Below are 9,161 nucleotides of genomic sequence, written 5' to 3'. Positions count from 1 at the left end.
AGAAACTCCATAAACAGCTATAATCTATTTAAAAACTGGACAGGATTTATTTTTGATAGAAATATATCTTAAAATCTATCCAAGGATTTTGTAGCAATTATCACATAAACAGAAAAAATCTTACCTTTTAATTAAGATATAATTTGAAAAAAATTAACAGTACAATAAGCCACAAAGGTCAAAATGAACAAGTTGATGATGTGTATTTTGTGAAAAAAAAAAACTGAAACAAAAGACATTGTGCTGTTTTTGGTTGGAAATAAGGTGCATCTATCTCAAGAATATTATAGAATATTATCTGCTATTCTGTTCACCCCTGCTTTGGAATAGAAACCAATGGAACAGGTAATGGTCAGAAAAAAATATGCAAACCATTTTATTGGGAAAGGCAGCCTTGTACAAGTTGAGATGTGTAACTTATTCATTTGCTAGTCATCTGGAAACATGTTAAAAATAAGTAATTTCCATAGTATTTCTCACTTAAATTCAACCCAAATTTGTGATAGAAAATGCTTACTCCAATTTTAACAGATGAGAATATTAGAGAAAAGACTATGATGCACATGGTAGCCAGCCCAGAACTAGTATTCAGATGTGTACTTTCCGTCATAATGTTTTAAGACTCAATATTCCTATCTGTATTCATCATTGTGCCTTTTAAGATTATGTGATATGAAAAAAGACAGCAAAATATTTAGCATAAAATGAATTAGAAAAGAAACCATTTCAATCAACAGAATATCTTTAACTTGATAAATGTAGTCAATGACTGAACATGAGTTTCTTCCTTTTATTTAACAGCAAAATGAAGCCAGTTGAGTACAATACCTTTATCAATGCTTAATTTATCATCACTGCCAAGGAAATCATGGTACCCTGCTAAGAAACAAATATGAGGATTTGATTGGATGGACTCTAATTTCACAAGATATTGCCTTTAGTACCCATAAATAAAAAGTGAGATGTCAGGGCTCCCATCAGATTTAAATTTCTACAGAATTCAGATGAAAAATGTGACTGAAGTCACCATGTTCATACTGACGGGCTTCACAGGTGATTTTGAGGTGCAAATCTTCCTCTTTTTACTATTTCTAGCAATCTACCTTTTTACTCTGGTAGGAAATTTGGGACTGGTTATATTGGTCATTGAGGATTCTCGGCTCCACAATCCCATGTACTACTTTCTGAGCGTATTGTCTTTCTTGGATGCCTGCTACTCTTCAGTTGTCACCCCAAAAATGCTGGTCAATTTCCTCGCAGAGAATAAAGCCATTTCCTATGTTGGATGTGCAGCACAGATGCTTCTCTTTGTTACCTTTGGGACCACAGAATGCTTTCTCTTGGCTGCAATGGCATATGACCGCTATGTAGCAATCTACAACCCTCTCCTGTACTCAGTGAGCATGTCACCCACAGTCTATGTGCCACTCATCGTTGCTTCCTTTGTGGGTGGCATTTTGCATGCTTCTGTACACACAGTGGCCACATTCAGCCTGTCCTTCTGTGCATCCAATGAAATTAGACATGTCTTTTGTGACATCCCTCCTCTCCTCGCCATTTCTTGTTCTGACACTCACACATACCAGCTCCTGCTCTTCTACTTCGTGGGCTCTATTGAGATAGTCACTATCCTGATAGTTCTGATCTCCTATGGGTTCATTCTGTTGGCCATTCTGAAGATTCATTCTGCTGAAGGGAGGCGGAAAGTCTTTTCGACATGTGGCTCTCATCTAACTGGAGTGTCAGTATATCATGGAACCATCCTTTTCATGTATGTGAGACCGAATTTCAACTATGCTCTGGACCATGACATGATAGTCTCCACATTTTACACGATTGTGATTCCCATGCTGAATCCTATCATCTACAGTTTAAGGAACGAAGATGTAAAAGAGGCCATGAAAAAATTATTGGAGAGAAATCGGTTCCGAAGTAAAATGCATTTTCAGCCTTGAACTGCATATCAGTCTCTGTCTCTTTGCTCAGAAACTTAAGAAAATGTGTTGGTTTCAGTAACAGTGCTTGCATATCCTAGAACATTTTCCAATAAAGCATTTATCAGCCTTCCAATACAGCATTTTACAAATATTATTTCATCATCTGTGTATTTTTATTATGTTCAAGTTGATTCATACTAAATATTCACTGATGGAAGTGTATTGCTATTGTCGTCATTACGGAATGTGATTTTCACTCACTACTGCTATGGCGTATGTTGTCAGGATCCTGTGGATTAGTACATTACCACACTGCTTATAGTCGTTAGCACTCATTATGAGGTTACTTCTCCATTCTGGAGTCCTGTGAAGACCTCCTTAATGTTACTTCTTTTGCCTTCTTTTAGAGTAAGATCCACCCAGGCTTATTACCATGGCACTTTCACTATTTGGCTCAACATTACACATCTTTATTCCATTATCAGAATCTTTTCTTATTGCTGTCCAATAATAGAACAGTAACTTTCTATGATAGTGTATTTAAGGGTCATGGAAGACAAATAGAAATAGAGCTTAGCAAAAAGCAACAACTGTTTAGTTATATAAATATGTGTACATATAGTATGTATGTGTGTACATTATATATACATGATATATATACACATATAAATACACATTATACATTATATATGCATTTATGTATGTACATATGGTTTGTGTGAGTGTCAGAACAAAAAATGACAAGTAGAGGGGTGCCTGGGTGACTCAGTAGGTTAAGCGACCAATTTTGGCTCAGATTGTAATCTCACAGTTCGTGATTTCAAGCCCTGTGTTGGGCTCTGTGCTGACAGCTCAAAGCCTTGACTCTGCTTTGGCGTCTGTGTCTCCTCTCTCTCTGCCCTTCCCCCACTCATGCTCTCTCTCTCTCTCTCTCTCTTTCTCTCTCAAATAATAATCATTAAAAAAAATCTTAAAAAAATAATAAAATGGTAAGTAGTGGAGGGATGCCATAAAAGACATGTTTAATTTCACTGGATGCAAGTAGGACAGGTTGAATGTGGCCATGGACTCTGGATGACATGTTCACTGAATACAGGAGAGGATTGTAGATTGCGATACAGAGATCATATGTCATTGCAGCCAAGAAAAAGCATTCTGTGGTCCCAAAAATAACAAAGAGAAGCATCTGTGCTGGACATCCAACATAGGAAGTGCTAGGAAATTGATTAGCATTTTTGGAGTAACATCTGAGTAATAACTGGCATCCAAGAATGATAAAATGCTCAGAAAATAGTACATGAGGTGATGAGGCAATGTAACCAGTACCAAAACATTGCCCTACTATGATAGAAGGACATCTCAATAGTCTACTACAAGGTAGCTGGTTGATCCCATCAGGTAACGGTGCCATATTGGGACCTAAGTAATGAAATCTGCTGCTGGCAGATTGGGTGCTCAGCAGTGGCTTCACCCAAGTCAGTCTTTGTGAACGGAGGCCTATGTTGCTGTGCTCACACAAGACTTCATCCTTGTTACCACTGTCACTTACTGAGTCCATTACTTGATGAGAAGGGTGGCTTGCAAAATAAAATCCATAGAATGAGTCATTATATCCACTCGATTATGAAACTCCTTCTCTGCTAAAGTTAATCTTTGGTGGGTTTTGACAAGGGACACAAATATCCTCACATATTTGACACAGAGAGTGAAATCTACATGCCTTTTAACCAGCCTTCTTGACGCTAATTTTTCAACTGTGTACCTTCCGAGTCCCTGACTGTCCAGCATAGAACATGAATCAGTATGTAATTGCATATCTGGCTATTTCTCTTTCCAAACAAAATAGACAGTATAACAAAATAGTTATACTGTTTGAGGTCCTTACCACTGGGAGGATTTTCTTTCACTGTAGTCTTTCAGGGATGTAACAGAAAGAGGCAATATTGCTATAGGTGTCCATTTTTGGATGGTGCCCACATGTTCAGAATCATCTACAAACTAGGCCTGAATCTTATTTACCACCGTCAAATAATCATCAGGAGCTCCCCCGAAGCCATAGATTCAGGCTGGGAGAGAGAAGAATTCTGGACCATTGGTAGGTGGGTCATTTCTTCATGTAACTTACTTGGACCTTCAAGGTCTGCTCAGATGGATTTTCATATATTACACTTCCATTTCATGATGGAGTGCTGCTGTGTGTGGCCACATTTACGACTTGTTGGGTCAGAAAACACACAACTTGGGATGGGGAAGTTCAGCTGGTGTGGTAATTTGGTGGCCATGGTAAAGTGTTCCATCTTTACTAAGGTCTAATGACAAGCTAAGAGCTGTTTTACAAAGCAAAAGTAGCTATCAATGGATGATGGCAGGGCTTTTTTCCAGAATGTTAAGGATCTACACTGTGATTCTTCTATAGGGGTCAACCAAAATCTCCAAACATCATCCTTCTCTGCCACTGCCACGTTCAGCAGCAATAGGCCTGCCATATCATACAGTCCAAGTCGAAGAGAAGATTGCACAGCAGCTGAACCAATTCAGAGCCTTCTTCCATCATGAGCTCCCTTAGAACTATAAGTGTTTTAGGTCAGTTGGTACATGGCTGGAATAACACACCTAATGAGGAATACACTACCTTCACAGAAGAGGTCCACGAATGTGACTTTTCTGGTTGTAAAAAGGACCAGATACAACAAATTTCCCTTTAGAAAAGGGAATTTCCCTTAGAAGAGATATCTTGACATGTACCATTAGAAATTTCACTTAGGCAGAAAGTCTCTGAATTTTTCATAAATTAATTTTCCAGCTCACATCACATGAACGTCTCACCAATAAGTCTAATGTAGTTGCTACTTCTTGCTCATTAAGTTCAATTGGCATAATGTCATCAATGTAGTGGATCAGGGTTATATCTTATGGAAGGAAATGGTGATAAAATACCTATGAATCAAATTATGACATAAGATGTAGAGCTGATATACTTCTGGGTAGGACAATAAAGTTTGTTGGCTTTGTTAGCTCAGAGAAAATGTCCATCAACTGATGAATGGATAAAGAAGATGTGGTTTATAAATATAATGACATATAAATATTATAAATATTTATAAATAATACTTGGCAATGAGAAAGAATGAAATCCTGCCATTTGTAGCAATGTGGATGGAACTGGTAAAACTTATGAAAATGGATGAAGGATGAAACATTCGCCAGATCAAAATCAGCACTCCAGCTACCAGGTTATGTGTTAATTTGTTCAAGTGATGATACCACGTCTGATCCACCAGCAACAACTGGAATAATCACCTAATTAACTTTCTGGTAATTCTCTGTCATTCTTAAAGACCTACGAGTTTTCTGCACAGGCCAAATGGAAGAGTTGAATGGGGATGTAATAAAAGCACCACTCCTAGGGGTGCCTGGGTGGCTCATTTGGTTATGCGGTGACTTCATCTCAGGACATGATCTCGCAGTCTGTGAATTTGAGCCCTGCGTCAGACTCTGTTCTTGCCACTCAGAGCCTAGACCTTGCTTCTAATGCTGTGTCCCCCTCTCTCCACCCTTCCTCTGCTTGCTCTCTGTGTCTCTCTGTCTCTCTTTCTCTCTCAAAAATAATAAACATTAAAAAATTTTTAAAAAATAGAGTCACCACACCTACATCCTTCAAGTCTTTGATTGTGGAACTAAGCTCTTATTTCCCTCCAAGAATGCAGTATTGATTTTGGTTCACTGTTTTCCTTGGTTGAGGCAGTTCTAGTTGCCCCCACTTGGCTTTTTTCATCATTATAATCCTTACTCCACAGGTCAGGGAACCAATGCGGGGATTCTGCCAGGGACTGAGTTGTTCTATTTCAATTAGACATTCTAGAACCAGAGAAATAACCACAGGCTAGGCCAAGGACACACTGGGCTCTTTGTGAGATTGGCCAGAAGTAAAACTCTATTGACCATCTGACTTCCACAAGCCCCTCCCCTGACTCCTGGTCCATAAAAACATAAAAACACAGTGATATTTTGGGTCTTCTGGAATTATTTATGCAAACAGTAATGTAGCAATGCATATCTCAAATAAGAAACTTCTCATACAGGAGATGCAATGAGAAATGTAATGAAGCCTGCTAACATTAGGAAAACTTTGTATGTCCTTATTATATGTTTTCAGTTAAGAAAAATTTAAGACATAAAGACTTAGGGGTGCCTAGGAGGATCAGTTTGTTGTGTCAGACTTTGGATCAGGTCATGATCTCGCAGTTTGCAAGTTTGAGCCCCAGGTCGGGCTCTGTGCTGATAGCTCACATCCTGCAGCCTGCTTTGGATTCTGTATCTCCCTCTCCCTCTGCCCCTCCCCACTCATGCTCAGTCTCTCTCTCTCAAAAATAAATGTTAAAAAATTTAAAAAACACATAAGGACTTAAACTAAACTTTCAATAAGATTATTTTTGTAGGTAAGTATGTAGAAGAGCTTTGTGATAATTCTTTTTACAAGGGTAAGTGCAGCATTTATGAAAACTTCCATACATTAGTGAAAACTCAGATCTGAATAAGGAAAATTTCTAAAAATTACATTCTATTTAGAAATGAATAACAGGGGCGCCTGGGTGGCTTAGTCGGTTAAGCGTCCGACTTTCGCTTAGGTCATGATCTCGCGGTTCGTGGGTTCGGGCCCCGCGTCGGGCTCTGTGCTGACTGCAAGCTCAGAGCCTGGAGCCTGTTTCAGTCTGTGACTCCCTCTCTCTCTGACCCTCCCCTGCTCACGCTGTCTCTCTCTATCTCTCTCTCCTAGAAAAAAAAAAATTAGAAATGAGTAACAAATGTAAAAAAAAAACCTCTCAATGTATTCATTTAAGTATTCTCAGATGTTACTAAACTATCCCTAAGTCAAAAAGAAATGGGAAAAAATCAGAAATGCTGATTACAAAAACATGAAATGATGAAATATGTGTTCCACTGACACAATAGTCACTGGAAAATTTGTACCCAAAAAGGAAAGCTAGAAAAAAATAGCAAAGTGATCAACAGAAAAAGAGCATATTTCAAAGGAGACTCTTGAATGCTGAGAACAAACTGATGGCTGATGAGGTGGGGGAGTGGGGAAGGGGGGTGAGGGGTATGGGGGAGGCACTTATTGGGATGAGCACTGGGTGTTATATGGAAACCAACTTGATAATAAAGTACTTAAGAAAAATAAATAAAAGGAAAAATGTAGGGACGCCTGGGTGGCTCAGTCTGTTGAGCATCTGACTTCGGCTCAGGTCATGATCTCACAGTTCATGGGTTCAAGCCAGCATCAGAGTCTGTGCTGACAGCTAGCTCAGAGCCTGGAACCTGCTTCAGATTCTGTATCTCCCTCTCTCTCTGACTCTCCCCTGCTCACGCTGTCTCTCTCTCTCTCAGAAATAAAAAATAATAATAAATAAATAAAAGGAAAAATGTCAACTAGAAAATCTAAGACAGTACCTAATTACATTCTATCTTTTTTTACATGCATCCCTTCATTGGGTTAAATAAAATGTTTTGACAGTTTCTTATATAAACAATACATATATAGTTATATATTTCTTATATATAACTATATATATAGTTATATATAACTATAAACTATATTCTTATACATAACTATAAACTATATATATTCTCTATATATAATCATATATATATATATTCATATATACATGAATTTGTTGGGAAAATAAGTTCTACACCGTAAGATGGCTGACAGGACTAAAACAAGCTTTAGTTTCTAGCTTAGAGACTTCTCTTCCAGGTTCTCCCCGTCCTGTTTGCCAAGCTCTGGAAAACCGCCATGAATACAGAAGATGATGCTATAAATTACCCCTTCCCACTTGCATTCGGGGCTCAGACCTCTGGAGACTGGTCTCCTCTGAGCCCACCATTGTAAAGTAAACCTCCTGCCTTCCAAGATCTCCGAGTGCCGCTTGGTTCTTCCGCCGGGTGATCCAGACCAGTTTCTGTAACATTTGGTTCCCTGAATTTAATTTGTTGCACCTGAATTTAGCCTCAGTCCTTCCATCTGGACCCAGAGTTTACCTTCGGGGCCTGCACTTGCAGGGCTGTGTGACTATCCCCAGATGCAAAGAAAAAGAAAAGTAAAAAGACAAGGGTTAATGTTCCCTGCTAATGTTTTTTTATAAGGCAGTTTTTGTACCTTGTCCTCAAGATAATGGCCATTCTCTTGAAAATCCCCTACAACCCTAAACCTTGCCTACGTACCAGGATAAGGGCCACTCTCCTTACCGCTTTGTGGCCTTTTGCAATAACAGTTCAATTCTGCTTCTGTAGTGTCTGCTTGCCTGCTTGTTTATTATAAAAAGCCCTAAGCCCTTAGACTCAGGGTCTCACCTTTAGAGTTCTGTGTTCACTCTGTGCTGTCCTGGACGGTAATAAAGACTCCCTTTATTCAAGTTCAGTGGTCTTGGGTGATCTCTGTGTCTCTCCCCACAACATAATAAATAGGGAATGTTGATTGAGCCACGATATGTGACAAAATTCCAGACATATCTGGAAAATAGATCAGACAATAAATCAAATATAAATTAAATACATATTATTTGAAATTGTGATAAGTGAAAAGGTTGTATTTAAGAAGGAAAGATATGAGGCTATTCGAAGGAAGTAAATTCTAATTATCATAATGTAGTCAATGAAATCCTCACTAAGAACAGGCATTTTAAAAAAGGAGTTATGTGAATGGCAGCCCAGAGAACCTTACAAACAGAAGGAAAAAAATGCAGAAAAATTGTTGAGGGGTATTGTGGGAGCCCGACAGTGACCACAAGAAAGCGTGGTTAGGGATGCGGGGATGTGCCTGTACACGGGGCTCCCTGCCTGGGCAAAGCATGCCTGCAAACGGGGTGCTCTGCCAGGAGGCTTGCACACAATATCCAAGTTTAATGGTCCGCTCGCAAACGAGGGAACATGCCCTCCTTAGAAGTAAGGAGAAGGCTGGAGTTGTGGGCAGGCCTCTTAGTAAACATGTTGTGATCACTTCCTCCCTTTTCTCCCCCTGTCCTTGAAATGTGTTTGGCTACTTGCCCTTAATTGGTAAAGGAATGCATCTTGTAGATTTCAGTTTGTATCCAGTTACCGGGGTATAAAATAAACCGCAAGAGGGGCTTGTGTAGAATTGTTCCTCTGGCCGGAGTTGTGTCTGTGTCTGTCTTTTGTGTGTGTCTTGTCCTTTGTGTCATTTCGTCCGCAACAGGTATATAT

General features: G+C 39.1%; 1 pseudogene; it reads left to right on the top strand.

Moving 5' to 3' along the window:
• The first annotated feature begins 908 nt into the window (after positions 1-908).
• Positions 909-1,955, top strand: LOC120225237 (annotated as a pseudogene).
• The last annotated feature ends 7,206 nt before the right edge of the window (positions 1,956-9,161 follow it).

The sequence above is a fragment of the Hyaena hyaena genome, unplaced genomic scaffold, assembly GCF_003009895.1.
Source record: "Hyaena hyaena isolate Hyena2069 unplaced genomic scaffold, ASM300989v1 scaffold_1365, whole genome shotgun sequence".
NCBI classification, from domain to species: Eukaryota; Metazoa; Chordata; class Mammalia; order Carnivora; family Hyaenidae; genus Hyaena; species Hyaena hyaena.
Note: the sequence above shows the minus strand (reverse complement) of the source record. Positions and strands in the feature narration are given on the sequence as shown.